At 49.0% G+C, this 17,759-nt stretch overlaps 1 protein-coding gene across 25 annotated transcripts in view; it reads right to left on the reverse strand.

Annotated features, from left to right (window-relative positions):
• Mical3 (microtubule associated monooxygenase, calponin and LIM domain containing 3) overlaps nt 1-17,759 on the reverse strand; it is a 201,824-nt gene that overhangs the window by 116,659 nt on the left and 67,406 nt on the right. The window contains exon 1 of one of the 25 annotated variants that reach the window (XM_031383252.1): nt 5,158-5,257. The exons of the other annotated variants lie outside the window; for them this stretch is intronic. The gene's annotated coding sequence lies outside the window, so the exon portion shown is untranslated. Of the gene's footprint in view, nt 1-5,157; nt 5,258-17,759 lie in introns of those variants that run through there. 25 annotated transcript variants of the gene reach the window in all.

Below are 17,759 nucleotides of genomic sequence, written 5' to 3' on the forward strand. Positions count from 1 at the left end.
CACACACACACACACACACACACACACACACACACACACACACACACACACACACACACACGGACTTGGCTATTTACCACAGAGCTGTGACTTACTCAGCAACCGTCCTGGCTCTGGATATTAAAAGCCACACTGCTAATAAACATGGCTGTCTCAATAGCTATGACGCGGATCTTGGCCAAGAGTATAGGATTAAAAAAAAAAAAGAATACTAATGAATTTTCTGGAGGTGTGGCTCGGGCGGAGCATCTACCTAACTCCTGAGAGGCTGGGTTCCATCCCTTGCCCCACACATTTTTTTATACAAAATACAAAAACAAATAAAAGAAATCCTGGAATTAATTAGAACCAACCCCTGGTCTCCCCTAAATAAAGGTTTACTTTAGGTCATGGCTGCAAGGAAAATATTTTGACGGTCATAAAAAAAGAGTCTATTCTTTTCTTACAAGCCCAGACTTATCTTAGAAGTGGTAGCCAGTCAAAAGACAGCTTCTAAGAGTGGAAAAATCCAGACACCTTTAGGAGAAGGCACAAGGAAGAGTGGCTAGGAACAACCAGTGGCTGTAAGCAGACCTCGGAGGGTGGGCTCTGCCCTGCGCCTTCCCACCCCGACCCCCGTACCCTACCTATGTTCACAGCCACCATCTCGGAGGGTGGGCTCTGCCCTGCGCCTTCCCACCCTGACCCCCGTACCCTACCTATGTTCACAGCCACCATCTCGGAGGGTGGGCTCTGCCCTGCGCCTTCCCACCCCGACCCCCGTACCCTACCTATGTTCACAGCCACCATAGAGCTACTGGAGTTACAGAGCAACATTCCGAGAGTTCGGAACACACCTGGACTTATTACCTGTGCCAAGAAAGAAAATGGTTTTCCCCTGTCCCTAACCGGCAGCCACTGACTACCTCCTGGCAGAATTCAGGGCACTCAGAACCTTGTCTGAATCCAGCATAATCAAGATTCTACACGTTTGTTTTTTGTTTTTGTTTTTGTTTTTTTCCAAGATAGGGTCTCACTATATATCTCTGGCTCTTTTGGAACTTATTATGTAGACCAGGCTGGACTTGAACTCACAAAGACCCACTTTCCTCTGCCTCCCAGGGACATGTGCCGCTCACACATTTAGAAATGTATTTCTAAAGCCTTTAGTTGTAGCACACCGCCTTGTGCTCACACTCCCACCTTGAAGATCATCTTGGACATGACTTTCCAAACAACAGCTCTAGCCACTGAGCTGACAGCCCCTTGGTTGAGTATTGCCCACTCTGAGGTAAATCCTCCCTTCCCCAGAGCTGCTGAGTACCACAGGGCATTCCCAAATCAAAGTTCATCATGGCTGAACACCTTCATTGACAGCCATCCGGGCCCCTCTTTGGCTAGCCTAATGAGTTGTGTCAGCCCAGTTCCCCAAAGGGTGCTAAGTGCCTGCTCTGGAGTGGCACGCAGGTATGAGGTGCCCTGGCTAAGGGAGCGTGACCTGCAGGGCACTAATGACACCAGATTAAACAGAGGTAGGCTGGTTCTCAGAACAATGCAACAGGCATCCGGGGTAAGACTACCCGAGGCAGAGTCCCTTGGGCTGCCAGGTGAGCGGAGCAGGACAGCCCAGGGCCAGCACTGTTGGGTGCATCTCATTGCCTTATGCTCTGCGGCACAGGGACTGTCTGGCTCCCCAGTGCATTTGTCTGGCATTGTGACTCACACAGGAGGAGAATGGCCAGGAAGAATGGCAGATGGGCCCATCCTGCCAGGCGTCACTTCCCCCGTCCTGAAGGTCATCGGCCTTCCTGCCTTCTCCTCACCCAGTGTGCCACCCATCCTAGCATTCTGGGAAAAACCAATACTCATAATCACAGGAACCTAGAGACCAGGAAACCTGGCCAGAAAGTGCCAGAACTCCTGGGGATGGAAAAGCTGAGGTGTGCCAGGAAGGGCAAGGGAAGTTAGGAGGAAGAAACAGCGAGGCCAGGTTTCCAGGGCATCTGTGTGGCTCTGCAGACCAACACCCTTGGGTGTTTTGTCTCAGCTGACTGCTGACTCAGACACATGCCTGGGCCGTGGAGGAGCGTGCTGGGTAGAGAGAGAGAGCAGCCTGGAAGAGCACCGGGAACAGCATTGTGTGTCTCCTTAACAATAGGAAAGGTTGCCATGCTGCCCAGCTCTTAGAACAGACGGAGGCGGGGGGGGGGGGGGGGGGGGGATGGAATGAGCAATAAAAATAGAAAAGGCGGGAGGTGGGGAGTCAGAAGTATAAGAATTAAAATAAGAACCACATTCTAGCCTCGTGGTGGTGGCCACATGCTTTTAATCCCAGCACTTGGGAGGCAGAGGCAGGCGGATCTCTGTGAGTTCAAGGTCAGCTTGTCTACAGAGCAAGTTCTAGGTCAACCTGAGCTACACAGAGAAACAGTCTCAAAAACAAACAAAAAACCCGGAGGCTTGAGGGCATGGGGAAAAAATCACCCTCTAAGAGCAGAGGCCCACCTCACGCACCTCTGCCAGCAGGTGCACAAAACTTGAACCCAAAAGGCCATGTGGGAGGCTTTCCCAGGCCCACTCCATGGGCACTAACTCGGCCAGACAGATCTTGGAAGCAGCACAACCAGGAGTGCTTCCCTTGGAGCAGTTAGGAGGAAATGCACAAGGAATGTGTTTCAGATTACTCTGCGTCTCTGTGATTTGCCCGACTAGCATCCAAGTCACCAGGACAGCTGCCCTCAGGGTGGCAGCAGGGAATAGATAGCCAGGACTGACCTGGAGACCTCTAGGCTGGGGTCCCTGTCTCCTGTAACTGCTCTCAGCTATGCTCACAGCTCTTAGATGAGGCTCCAGCATCAAGGGAGCAAGCGCAAGCTCAATGGTATGGAGGTTCTTCAGAGAATTAGAAACTGAATTTTTGTTTGTTTTTTGTTTTTTGTTTTTTCGAGACAGGGTTTCTCTGTGTAGCCCTGGCTGTCCTGGATCTCACTCTGGAGACCAGGCTGGCCTCGAACTCAGAAATCCACCTGCCTCTGCCTCCCAAGTGCTGGGATTAAAGGCGTGCACCACCACTGCCCGGTGAAACAGAAATATTTATGATGATCTCCACTCGAACTGATAGCAAGATCTTGAAGATCTGGATACTCTTAACCTTCAGTTGTATTAGTCACAGTGGATAGAATATGGAAGCAAATCCAATATCCATCAACAGGTGACTAGATAAGGAAGTTGTATGTGCACGTGAATGCACACACATGCATTATTATTATTATTATAATATTGAATCTTGAAAGGGAAATTCTGGAATATACTGTAACATGGATAAAGCAAATTAAACCAAACACAAAAAGAGCTATCCTGCCACGCGTGGTGAAGCATGCCTGTAATCCTGACACAGGGGTTAGAAGGCTAGCTTGGGCTACAAGTGATATCCTTCTCATTACCACTACCATGATCAAAGGCAAATGCTCTACGATCCCACTTAAGTGAGCTATTTAAGAGAGTAAAAATCAGAGACAGCTAGTAGAATGGTGGCTGCCGGGCCTACAGGGGAGGAGACGGAGTTATGGAGATGTACGGTGCCAGTGGTTACCCAGCTTTGGCTACACAGGCTGGCCAGAGAACTCCAGCGCTGGGGTTATAGCCAAGAACCACCACTGCAGCCGGGGCTCACGTCGTGGGCCCTGAGGACCTAAACCCAGGCCCTCACGCCTACTAGGCAAGCACTTGGTTTTTTGAGATGGTAACTTACTTAGCTCAGGCTGATCTTAAACTCACTGGCCTTACATTCCTGATCCTCCTGCCTCTGTCTTCTGTGTATGAGGATTACAAGAGTGGTACCAGGCCTGACTTGGTTACTGAAGCTCTGTATTAATCTCTGAGATAGGGAATCAAGCTTTATATTTCTTTCAAATACTGTTTTGGATAATTAGAGCCCCTAGGAATTGGATAAAAATGTTAGGTTTTTGTTTGTTTTAACTATCCAAATAATGCTGTCATCTTAACTCTTTCAATGAAAGAATGTAGGGTGTAGTCTCATTTCTGTTTACTGACATTCAGTAATATTTTGTGGTTTTCATTATATGTTGTGTTTGTTTTCTGGGTTAATTCTCAAGTATTTCATTCTCTTTGAAACTATTATAAATGGAATTGCCTTTGTAATTTTCTCAGGTCATTCCCTTTAGGGTACCCTGCTACCTTCCTGAGTTCTCACTACCAAGCACACAGTGTGTACCATGTCCTCACTACCAAGCTCGGTGTGTACCGTGTCCTCACTACCAAGCACACAGTGTATACCGTGTTCTCACTACCAAGCACACAGTGTATACCGTGTTCTCACTACCAAGCACATAGTGTATACCGTGTCCTCACTACCAAGCACACAGTGTGTCCTGTTTCCTCACTACCAAGCACACAGTGTGTCCTGTTTCCTCACTACCAAGCACACAGTGTGCCATGTCCTTACTACCAAGCACACAGTGTGTCCTGTTTCCTCACTACCAAGCACACAGTGTATACCGCGTCCTCACTACCAAGCACACAGTGTGTACCGCATCCTCACTACTAAGCACACAGGGTGTACCATGTCCTCACTACCAAGCACACAGTGTGTACCGTGTCCTCACTACCGAGCTCAGTGTGTACTCTCTTCACTAGTGTACACAGTGTATCCTGTTTCTTTACTAGTGAGCATGGTGTATACTTACTGTGTCCTTGCTAGTGAGCATATTTATTGTGAGATTTTCCACATATGCCGTCTCTAAAGCCGACGTAGTTTCTGCTCCTAGTTTAAGTGCTTTCACTGAGATGTCAACTCCACACCTGTTTGTTTCTAATGTGCTCTATCCTATGATCTTTCCTGACTTCTCATGTGGTTTAGCATCAAACTCACATCTAACAGAACTGAGGACAAACATGAAATCAGTCTTGCCCCCACGGTGCCCCTTCCTCTGTAGTGCATCCTTTTCATACTGTGGTGGCTTTCGTTCGCCCTGTTATTCTGCAAACAAATCATTAACTATCTCTCCTAACTAACAGCAAGCTTTCTCACAACTGCAGCAAAGCCTTAGTAAGCATAGCTTGATCTGTAATGAGAACATGCTGTTTCTGTGGAGATGGTGTCGGACAGGAGCCAACAGCCTCCCTCTTGAAGGAATGACCCTACGGTAAAGCACGTACCCGGGCCTTCGTGGCTGAGAAGAGGTGAAGGACTGGGAGATGTTGCAGAGAACACTTCCAGGGCTGTGGACTGTTTTAGAGGGGTTCCACGAAAGCTGAGATCACGTGACCTCTGGGTTCTCTTCAGTCTCTAACTCTGCAAGAACAGCCTTAAACTGTTACAGCTTTCCTAATTTTTTATTTTATTTTATTTTTGCTTCTCTGCCCACAAACTATTTTATTGTGAAAACAAAGAATACTTAAGCAACTGAGGAATGGAGTGAGCCAGAAACCAGCTGACCTCTGGCTCGGGTTCTGCTGCCCAAACACACACGAGGAACCGAAGCAAACACCCCAAAACACACAACCACGAGGAACACAGTCAACGCTGCCCAAAGTAACCCTCAAAAAGCAAGGAATCAAGAAGAAAATGTTTACAGTTTTGTGTCCTGCGGCTCTCTTGTCTGCAAAATGGAAAGAATCCGAGTTTTGAAGAAACCCGGGAAATGAATGTAAAATGTTTAGTATACCAGGCACCCAGCGAAACACAACCAACCCCAGAACTGTATGGTCTAGCAGTTCAAAGTACGGGTATTGATTGCCTTTTTCTGTGCGGTGGCCAGATGCCTAACGAGACACAGCCTTTGAAGGGGAAGGTTGATTGTGGTTCATGATGCGACGACACAATGTATGAAGTAGGAAGATAGCAGCAGCAGCAGCTCTCAGCTGTGGCAGAAGAGCTACCTCACACCTGGGAAGTTCAGGAGGGATGCTGGAGACTCACACCTGGGAAGTTCAGGAGGGGATGCTGGAGACTCACACCTGGGAAGGTCAGGAGGGATGCTGGAGACTCACACCTGGGAAGTTCAGGAGGGATGCTGGAGACTCACACCTGGGAAGGTCAGGAGGGATGCTGGAGACCCTCTTTCTGTTTTCCCTTTTGATTCAGATACCAGCCAATGCGACGGTCCTGCCTATATCTGAGGTCACCTTGCCTCAATTAAAACTCTTTGGAAACATTGTAAATGGAAGGCTTATCTCCTAAGTGAGTCTAACTTGAGTCAGGCCGACAACAAAGCTTCATCTTCGCAGTGGGTCACAGCAGCCAAAGGTCATCTTCAGCCTGGACGAATGGCTACCCTATGCAACAGAAATAGACGGTGGACAGGCTTGGGTCTGCAGGTAAAAAAAAAAAAAACAATTCAAACAGTCTTGTGTTCTGTCACTGCTCTGCTTCTCTGCTGGCTCCAGGAGGTGGGGGGACAGCAATGCCTGGGGTGAGGGTGGGGAGGGGGACCAAAAGAATCTCATCTGGGTGACTTGGCCATACTCTCCTTTGTAACAACGTGGACTGGTTACTTGATGTCACAGAGGCCCAAGGATGATAGAGACTCTTTTTCAGTCACTTTTCCCCCCTTATTCTTGGAGACAAAGTCTCTCAATCAAACCCAGAGTGAGGCTACTCCCGTTAGCAGCTTCCTCCAGGCATCTCCTTTATTTGCCTGCCTTCTGACAGCTGAGTTACAGGCTGGCCCCCACACCCACCCAACACTCAGTGAGTTCGTGAGATCTGAGCTCCGGCACATTCTTCCTTTACGTCAAGTGCTTCTGCAGCTGGGCCATCCCCCGAGCCCTAGCTCCATTTTGTTCTTGGTAAATTGTAGCTCCAAAAAGTCTGGGGCTGAAGAGAACTGGCTGTTGGTTCAAGGTGCTTGCTCTTGCAGAGGACCCAGGCTGAGCTCCCAGCAGTCCCACAGGAAATAATTTTTACCTCTGACCCCAACTGCAGGAGATCTAACCCCTCTACTAAGTCTTCCCCTGTGCCAGGTGCGCACACGGTACACATGTAGGCACTCACATATACATGCAAAATAAAAATAAGTTGTTTTGTTTTTTGCTTTTAAAAAAAGTGAAACAATCCCAAGGAGCGGCACAGCTCGAGCTGGAACTGCCTAGAACCTATGGCCTTAGCCATCTGAAAACCACTTGAAAATGCAGCTTTAGAAATGAAAGCTTGGCCCAGTGTGTGCTAAGGACCCTTCGGGTGGATGCATGCCTCAACTGTTAGAAGATGAACGCATGGCTATAGTGCCTGCATATCTGCATATCAAACTGCACATCCGTGGATATGTATGGACACTTTCAAGTACATTCAGCCAGGCTATGTAATCCAGGATATTTCTTATTTTTCTTTTTTTTTGGGGGGGGGTGGTGGTTCGAGACAGGGTTTCTCTGTGTAGCCTTGGCTGTCCTGGAACTCACTCTGTAGACCTCGAACTCAGAAATCCGCCTGCCTCTGCCTCCTAACTACTGGGATTAAAGGTGTGTGCCACCACCGCCCAGCCAGGATATTTCTTTATATCACAGTTTATCACAGCACCTGCTCTTTAGAAATGGAGCCTTTCATACGTGGAGGAAGAGAAGGCTAGTTTCCTAGGAACGCTTTCTTTTCTCCTGGCTGTTGGAAGGCTAAGCCGTTAAAATGGTACTTGTCTGTCTGCACTTTTTAGCAAGCACTAGCACGTACAGCCCTATTCACCACAGGAGCAGTAGGCAGGCAGGACGGATGAACTCCAGCCCCGCTTCTATCAAATGCACAGCATGGAACCACACAGGCTGGGAGAGGTGGAAGGGGCTGCAGGCTGGGAGAGGTGGAAGGGGCTGCAGGCTGGGAGAGGTGGAAGGGGCTGACTGGAGAAAGTATCACTGAGGGGAGTGGGGAGCACAGGCAACAGAGAATTCCAAGTGTTCCCCTCTCTTATGTACTAATCATCTTGTTCCAGGCACACAGTAGGCACTTCATTAAGTCCTAGAGAATGATGGGCTTTCAAATGGCTCTAACTACACAGAGGCTGGCCACTGATAAAGAGACTTTAAGGACCGGAGTTGCCACGGTCCAGCATGGTTGCCATGGTCCAGCAGTCCAGAGATACAAATACCTCTTGAAGGCCATCACAGAGCTCAGAAAGACGGTGTGACTCTGAGAGGGACTGCCTTAAAATACTTCTCTCTCTTGCAACAAAGGGCTTAGACTATATTCCTGTACACAACTGGAACTAACTGGAACAAAATCTAGAGGTTCTCAATGGTTTAGCTTGCCCAGGAAGACCGCTGTGGAATCTTCAAACATACCATGGTCAAGGCTGGGAGATATTTAGTCTAGTAGATAATCCCATGCGTTGTTATAAGACACACAATAGCCCCAAGTGACAGCGATTCTTCCTTATAAAGCAGTCTGCCACCACTGAGCACTTGGAAACATTAACTTCTCAAGGATGGTGTTCTTATGTAGAAAACCACAGAAATTTTACCCCACAATCCAAAATTTATCACCGAAGGCATCCAGAGCAGTGGTTACTGTCACGTGACAGCTACCTGCACACTTCCCTCCGCTCTTTCATCCTCTCTTCTTGGCGTGGTCTTCAGTTTCTTCCCTAATGTTCTTTATGAGCTTCTATCATTATGGCCATGCCTGTCTCCTCTGCCTTCCCACTCCAACCAAGGGGAACCGTGTATGTGCTTTGTCTGAAGCCATACTCTACCTGAGCACTTGAGCATCTTACGCTGCCTCCTGCATCCATTCCTCCACACCAGCAGAACCACGCCCTCTTCCCTTCAAAGCTCAGCCCTGCCCCCATCCCATAGAACTCGCCCACTCTCTACAGCAACCCCCATCAAGGTGCCTGTGCCTACAACCATAGCTTTCTTCTCCCACTCCCTTCTGAGGCGACATCCCCGCTACTGCATGAGAACATCGAGGTGGCCCTGACTGACTCTCACACTATCAAACCCAAAAGTCAGGCCTCCAGCCTAGCTTTTTCTCAACCGATGGGTGATCAATATCTGCTATTCATGAAACTGCAACTGACAAGCGAATACTCGCCAACCCCCTTTCGAGCAGCAATCTCTAATCTCTATGGGAATCGACTTCTTTCTAAAACTGAAAAATAACTTTGTCTGACCTTTATGTAGATCTCTTAATGTGTGTCGAAGACTGCATTCTCAACCTGCTGCTCCGTGTCACCTGCTGCAACACCACACATCAGCAGCCTCTAGAACCCTCCGCTGTGTGCTTGCCAGCTGGCGACCAGAGTGGAGAAAGCAAGCAACCCCACTTTAGCATTATCCAACAGGCCCTCAGGAAAGTCTCAAGGAGCCCACCCAGATCCTCAACCGCTCCTGTTGAGCCCCAGTCCTCCCTGACACCTCACAGGCTTTCCTGCTACTCCACACACAGCAGCCCATGTGCTTGGCTGCTCTTCTGTCTGAAGATAATCTTCCCAGATCCCTTTACCTCAAATATATATCTGAATATATAAAAATCTGTATGTTTATGTATTGTATATGAAATATACATGTATATGTGATGTATAGGTTTATGTAATGTATATTTATATATCACCTGTTACCGGCCCAGCACTTCTCAAGGCTCTAGAAAATAATCTAGCAGTGAACAGAGAAAGGACTCTCTCCCTCTCAGGGTGTGAACATCCTATACAGCTGATACCCTAGTCAAACAGCCTGCTCTTAGATTTTGCAGCCCCAACCACAATGATTATAGCTTCTCATCCTGGGCTGGGGATGTCACTCAGTGGAAGATCCAATGGCTAGCACATGTGAGGCCTGTTATCTTTACCACCAATACCTCCGCTGCTGCTGCTGCTGCCACCGCCGCCGCCGCCGCCGCCGCCACCACCACTGCCACCAGATACCACACTTTTTGTGCCATTTTCCTGGTTTTCTCCAAAGTACACACTCTGATTTGAAATGCTACAAATGCCACTTGTTTGCTATTCTGCAGCTCCCAACCCCCCACGCAGGCCCTGTCATCACGCCTGCAACAGATGCTGGCCTAAGCAGTACCCAGTGACCAGCAGTTGAATAGACAAGCTTTTCCAGCCAGGTATAACAAGGTGCCGGGGTCTAAGCAGGAATCCATGAAGTCATGAAGCAGGCGCTATGTTAAATGAAAGTGGGTGACACATTTTCAGACCAGTGTCACCAGGTTGGGAGGACTATACAGAGAACTGGGAATCCCCTGAGGAGAAAGAAGGATTCTGTCCAGCAGGACCCCCTACCTGGCTCGGACCTGTTCCAGCCTGAAGTTTACGGCAGGGCAGGGGCCAGGAGCTAAGGGGAAGCTCTGCTCCAACAGCCAAATCACCCCAGAATGACTGCCCATTCTGGAACCTACTTCTAGAAAAGAACAGTGCTATCAGGTTTGTGAAGCACCAGCCAGCTTCCTGTGTTACCGGTAAGTAAAGGACCCATGATACTTCTAATTCCAAGTTACGTACATGTTTAAAATCTGGGTCAGAAAACCACTGCATTACACTGCCATCTGCCAGGGGTATCTGAATTGTTTCTCCACTAAGATGGTGGGTCAGGAAGGTTATCATGCATCTCAAAATCCAGCTTCTGATATGGTGGAAAATGAGACAGAAAACTAATACATGGGCCATCAGCTTCCAAAGTGGAAGGACACAAGACAAGACAACCTACGTGTAGTGCCTCAAACTCCCGGCAGTGCTGAGTGAAGAGGCCACGGGTCCACTATCTCGGATCGCTGGCGTGGTTTCGACGCTACCTGGTCGGCCTTCCCTAGGTCCCCGGCGTCTCCTGACCTGGCTTCCAGTTCTCCAGTGGTCCACTCCATCCCCACTCCCACCCCCACCCCACTGTCCAGTGAGCTTACCTCTTACACACAAGTACTGTGGTCTTCTCTCTGGGGACATGAGCTCAGGGCTTCATGCCCTCCAGACCCCACTTCTGCCTCAGAGAAGACTCAAAAAATGGATAGTTCATCCCATCTAGTCTCCTGGAAATGTGGTGTCAACTCTACCGTACGGTTTTTCCCCAACTTCCTCTAAGAACACTCATGTAATATGCAACCATCACTATTGCCCACCCATTGCACACTCTAAACTCCCTCTCATGCGGCTTCCTTCTCAGCTACTAACCCAGCCAGGCAGGGTTCCCTTCGCCCCGAACCCCTCCGGGCCACTGGCATCTCCCTCCCTACTCACCGGCCTCCTGAGATTAGGCTACCAAAGCTGCTCTTGTCCACACCTCCTGCCACCACACCCCGCAAGGATCCTTTCCTATTCATCTCATTACTGCCTCTGCAATCTGGCTTCTGTCTCCGCCACTCCACTGAGGCCCACAGTGGCTTTCTGAGAAAGGCTCAGCCATTATCTCCCTGATGCCCTCTCTATGGCTTTTCCTGGAAACTCCCGCCCCTGCTCTGAGCCCAGGAATGCCTCCTCTGCCTCTCCCTGCTGCTGTACTGTTCCCAGGGCCCAGAGTCTCAGATGGCCCGAATTCCTTCATCTGCTGCTCTTCATAAAACCACATGACCTTGGGCTTCAACCTTCTGACTATGCTCCTGAGAACCAAATGCTTTAAAAGTGCGTGCGGCTATGCAGACACCTACAGCAGGCACCCACACGGAGAAGTCCCAAAGCGAATGCCTCTTTTCTCTGTCATGCACAGCTTCCTACTCACAGAGCCAAATGCCACCCACTGGGAGGAAACAGTTACCCGGCCTCTGCTCTTCCCCTCTCTATCAACCTGATCTGCTAGCAGTCTCCAGGACCTCCACTTTGCAAGGTCTCCCTAACCTCTTGTTGGTGACTGCTACTATGGGTTGCTAGAACAACACCTTAGCCCTAACCTTCTCTAATTTAGCACCACATAACGCCGTGTTCATTCTGTCCGCATGGACTTCAGGAAACAGTTTGGATTCTTAGCAAAGTTCAAAGCCCTGCCAAGACCCAGTATGTCCTGTGCTTCTCAGAGTGTAGTTTTCTTTGGTCACAGTTTCTGGGATAGACCTCATACCTGTGCTGGCTGTCCTCAGCCAAATGCGCCCTCCTCCTTGCTCACTAGAGACCCCTTGTTCAGGGTCCAAGACTTTACTAAGACACGCCCCCTCCCCGGCCCCGCCCCCTGCCAGGCAGCCAGTCACATCTCCCTCGATGTCTCCTCTCCCAGTGGCAGAGGCCACACTTTCAACACTGGGCCACAGTAGTAGACTGTGACCACGCCTCTTGTTAGCAGGAAGAGCAAGTGCTTAGCATGGATTCTGGTGGAAAAGCTGATGCTGGCCAGAGGGGTACCAGAAAGGAGGAAGAGGAAGGAGAAAGGCTTTCTGGGAGCTGATGTCAAGTGTCACAACTGTAGAAGGGAGGAAGAACAGTTGCATGGTGATCAATTTGCTATTAGCTGATTTAGGGGACAAGAGGACAGGGAAGTGGCCAAAGCTGAGTTCCTCAAGGCATCTCTGGATGTTCCCTAACTGTGAAAATGACTATTGTTTTCATCTGATGGTTCCGGACAGTATCCACCTTTCCTGGACACTAGGGCTACAGAGAGGTTTCAGCAGGTGGTCTACGAGCTTCTTAGAGATGCAGAGGATGAAGCAAGAAGAGGCCAGTCAAGCAAACTTCTGGGAAGGACAAAGTTGGCAGGGGCAGGCAGCAAACCCCTGCTCCTCAGCTAGGTCACTGTGTCTTCCGGGACACCTGGGGCTTGCAAACCAAATCAACCCAGTTCTGCTATAGTAAGGATCGGGGTTCCCAGCCTTCTGCCATTGATGCTGTGCACGCACACACACAGAAACACACACACATACATGCTGTCTGCATAAAGAAAATCTCCGTTGAGCAGGAGGGCTACCCTGAATCCCAGTCTCCCTCCCAATTAGATGAAACATATGGGATTTAGTTACCATTTCACCAGTGAAGCCAAAGCTTCCTTTGCACCAAATGCTGGTCTGGGCCAACTGTCCCCCACTCTTCTTATTCCTAGGAGGCTCTGATACTGCTGATCACACACCCACAGCGACACCCCTGGCTTGCCGTGGCCAAGTCTGTCAAACGCATAGCCCACAATCTTTCCCTTCCTGGCAGGGACCCTACTAAAGGATGAGCCCCCTAGGACAACACTGAAGTACAGCCTAAAAGAAACTTTTATTTCTTTTCTCTTAGAATCTAGTTGCCAAAAGACAACCACTACGAACGAGCTCTTTTAGTTCTAAGATTCCGGCCATTCTGGGCTCGAAGCCAGATACCTCCCAAATTTCTACGGAAGGTTTCATTTCACTACCAACGAGATTAGACAGCACAGACCCGGAAGAGCCAGCTGGTTACATTCTGTGTCTGCCATGTCCTAAAATGCCAATGCAGAAAGCGAGAGGCTGTTTGAGGTGACCTCCCCAGCTGCTCTTCTAAAACTCTAACTTCCTATACCAGGATCACTACTACCTCTGGTTCACTGAGAGCAAACACCTTTGCCCCACGAACTTGTAAAGTTTAGGAGCACACATGTATTCTGGGGACAAGGTAGGGACGTTAGGAATTGTCACTTACTGCTGTGATCCCCCTCTTGGCTAGTGTGGCCTGTGCAAGACTTAGTCCCAAGAAGTCATCCTCACCACTTGCCCTCCTATGAGCTCCCGGACCTACACCAAGGACCACAGCTAGAAAACTGTTATGGGAATAGACCAGCGGACCTGAGTGTGCCTAACCCAGTTCAGGTGCGGACTTAACAGGCACCTTCAGAAGTACTGTTCATTTGGGGGAAAGAAGGTGCATTGCGTTCAACTCAACACTTGACCCACATATAGAAACTACTGTCATGATGTCATAGTGCGTGATTGTCAAAGGTCTTGAGTAAGTTAAGTGTCCCTGTGTTTCCGAGGACACCTTATGAAGCCCCAGAGGATCCAGTAGTGTGGGACAGAAGTCCAGGAGTCATTACTACAGGCTGACAGAGGGTTCTACCTGCCTTTCTTCATTCTAGCTTCCACCCTGACATCCTGCAAGTGACAGGATCGTGAGGGCAATGATGCAGTTCTGCCATCGAGGGAGTTATGGTTCCTCAGAGTCCGTGGCAAACTCCAGGGCGCCATTGTTATTCTTACCCCTGTGAGCTGCTGAGACCTCTGGATGACAGCAGGAAAAAGATGTCACTTTGGTGACAATCATCTGGATAAGCAGTGGAAGGAGGACTGGACACCAGGAACATGTAAGACAGCCTAGATCACTGTACCTATAGGGAGAGATATCCCCTCTGACCGAGAAAGGCCTACCGGCTGCTTGGTATCCAGAGTGATGGTTCTGAACAGAGACAAGGGCGATAAAGAGTCATGGGAGCTAAACAAACTACAAACCAGGTAAGTGGCCTCCAGTCCCACAGCACCAGAGCGCCTGACTTTAAAGCCACAGGAAAGATCGAGGGCAAGTTGCAGGAGCCAGTTCTTTCATCGGGCTTGGTGGCCTTTACCACAAAGTTACCTCATCTGATGCAATCTTCTATAGATTAACCACTGGTTTAAAAAACAAACAAACAAACAAAAAAAGCCTTCTCAGATAGAAAGCATTCCTCAGTTTGGGCTAAGTGCTAGAACCTGCAACCCAGCCCTGGGAAGGCTTCAGCAGAACTATTATGATTCAAGAACGGCCTGGGCTATGCAGTGAGGTCTCTCAAGAGGAAAACAAGACACACAATTCTGTCTGCTTCGGCCTTCCCGCACCCCTCCTCCTCAGTCTGAGTGTTGCACAAATCTCTCCATCTCGAGAGATTTTTAGTCTTAGAGCCAAGGTAGCAAACACACGGCAGTCAGTTAGGGCCTCCAATGGGTGGCGTCCTTCCTCCCAACAGTGGGACACTTTCACTGGCACAGCAGAGAGCCACAGGCTGTGAATCCCCAACCCTGTAATTTGCTAAATAACTGATCAAAGAAACACAATGAAATTCATGGGGGAAACTGCTTTGAACTCTGGCATGAGGCACAGGCACCTCAGCTGAGGCACCCACACAGCTGCAGCGCCTGCCGGAAGTCTTGTACCTTGAGACTGCCTTCCGTCCAAGCCCTCGGTGTGACTTCATGTACGAGTGTAAGCAAAGGCAGCAAGGACAGTGACATCAAAAACCCTGAACAGACTGACAGACCCAATGTACAGCTGGACTGACAGACCCAAGGCACGGGCAACGGCTGAGACTGGAGGACCCAGTCACAGAGCCTCACCCATCAGCCCCCTCACTGGAGGAGGCCTGTGTGTGCACAGAAAAAGGAGTTCCCCAGAGGTGCCATTTGACTCCATTAATGTCAACCAAGAGGCCACAGTGGGGACTAGAGATGGTTCAGTGGTTAAGAACACTGATGGCTCGACCGGAGGACCAGGGATCAATTCCCAGCACCTCCATGGGCTCAAAACCATCTGGAACTCCAGTTACAGGGCATCTGATGCCTTCTTCTGGTCTCCATGGACACCAGGCACACAGATGGTACACAGAAATACCTTCAGGCAAAACATCCATATGCATAAAATAAATAGATAAAATTTAAAAGGGGAGTAAGAAGAGCAGGAGGAAAAAGCAGCTTTTGTTGCAGTCGCCACAGCCACCATAGTGGCAGACAGGATTCTGCAGCTGAGCATCCCAACTGGACTCTCTCCAGATCTGCAGTGGACGTCTCTGGTCACACTCGGGACCGGTAATGTTTCTCAGAGTCTAGCTTTTTCTATATCCCAGCGACAATCCTTAGGACGAGCCAGACGCCAGGAGCTGCCTGTGTGCCCGCGCTGAGCACTGTGAGGATGCAGGCACACTCCCAGACTCCTCCCACCTTCTGGCTACACTACCTTGAACCACCTCCTGGACTCTGGCACAGGCTCCTAAATGCAGGCTTTTCCTGTGGGCGGCGGTTTGGCTCGCTTGCCTATCGTGATACGAACGACGTAACATGAGAGTTACCATCCTAACCAGTTTTAAGTGCATATCTGGAGCCATGGTGCATGCCTGACTAGCGCCTATTTCCAGAACTTTTCACATGAACCTATGCTCCCACCAAACAATAGCTTCTCTTCCCCTCTCTTCTCTAGCACACAGAGAGCTCTGTTCTGATTTTTGTTTCCATGACTTTGACAATTCTAGGTACTGCCTAGAATTATTTGTCCTTTGAATGCATATGTCCTTTGAAAATAATACTATTTTTAATTATGAGCACTTGTATGTGTCTAGGTATAGGTGTGCATCAAATATTCCTAGAGTTAGAGGTGGCTGTGAGCCACCTGAACTGGGTACGAGGGATCAAACTCGGATCCTCTGCAAGGTCAGTGGATGTTCTTAACTGATGAACAGTCTCCAAAGTTCCTGTATTTGTCCTTTTACATGGTTCCTTTGACTTGGCATGTTTTCTTGCATCCCTTCCTTTTTTGTGACTAAATATTAATCCACTGTGGCCAACAGTATATCCTGTTTGTTTTTTGCTTTGTTTTTGAATTTTATTTTTTTATTTTTATTTTATTTTTGTCATGGTTCTTTTTTATTAGATATTTTCTTTATTTACATTTCAAATGTTATTCACTTTCCTGGGCTCTCCTCCAGAAAAAAAACAAAAAAAACAAAAATCTCTAGTCCCTCCCCCTTCCCCAGCTCACCAACACAACCTCTCCCACTTCCTGGCCCTGGTATTTCCCTACACTGCTGCATAGAGCCTTCACAGGACCAAGGGCCTCTCCTCCCATTGATAACCAACTAGGCCATCCTCTGCTACATATGCGGCTGGAGCCATTAGTCCCACCATGTGTACTCTTTGGTTGGTGGTTTAGTCCCTGGGAGCTCTGAGAGTACTAGTTAGTTCATATTGTTGTTCCTCCTAAGGGGCTGCAAACGCTTCAGCTCCTTGGGTCCTTTCTCTAGCTCCTTCATTGGGGACCCTGTGCTCAGTCCAATGGATGGCTGTGAGCCTCTACTTCTGTATTAGTTGGGCACTGTCAAAGTCTCTCAGGAGACAGCTATGTCCTGTCAGCTAGCACTTGCTGGCATCCACAATAGTATCTGGGTTTGGTGATTGAATATGGGAAGGATCCCCAGGTGGGACAATCTCTGGATTGTCCTTCCTTCAGTCTCTGCTCCACACTTGGTATCTGCAACTCCTTCCGTGGGCATTTTGTTCCCCCTTCTGAGAAGAATCGATAACAGTGTATCCTGTTTATCCACTCACCCACCAATGAGCACCTTTCGGTAGCTGAATGAAGCTGTTATGGTCATGTCTATACAAGTAGAAAGCAGGCTAAAGACGTGAAAATGTTAAACACCAACACACATGAACAATCAATACTCAGCAATTAGTCATCAGGAAATGTCAATCAGAAACAAGAGACACTATTACATATTTGTGAGGCTGACTAAAGTTCAAGACTGACAACACCAAGAGCAGGTAAGGACAGGGAACAACCGGAACTCAGACACTGAGCGCTAGAACCATTTTGGGAAACTGCTGAGCAGTGGCTCTTGATGCTAACCATATACTCACCTAAAACTGCAATTCCATTCTTGTCCATACAAGCAACAGAGGTGAACATGGGCCGGGCATGGTGGTGCAGGCCTGGGACCCAAACGCTTAGGCCAGGTGTGGTGGTACAGGCCTGGGACCCCAGTGCTTAGGTGGCTGAGACAGGAGCTCATAAGTGAGTATCTCTACCATGGTCACATTAACAAAACACTGTCTCGAAAACAAAACAAAGCCAGGCGGTGGTGGCACACGCCGGGAGGCAGAGGCAAGCGGATTTCTGAGTTCGAGGCCAGCCTGGTCTACAGAGTGAGTTCTAGGACAG

The sequence above is a fragment of the Mastomys coucha genome, unplaced genomic scaffold, assembly GCF_008632895.1.
Source record: "Mastomys coucha isolate ucsf_1 unplaced genomic scaffold, UCSF_Mcou_1 pScaffold20, whole genome shotgun sequence".
Lineage (NCBI taxonomy): Eukaryota > Metazoa > Chordata > Mammalia > Rodentia > Muridae > Mastomys > Mastomys coucha.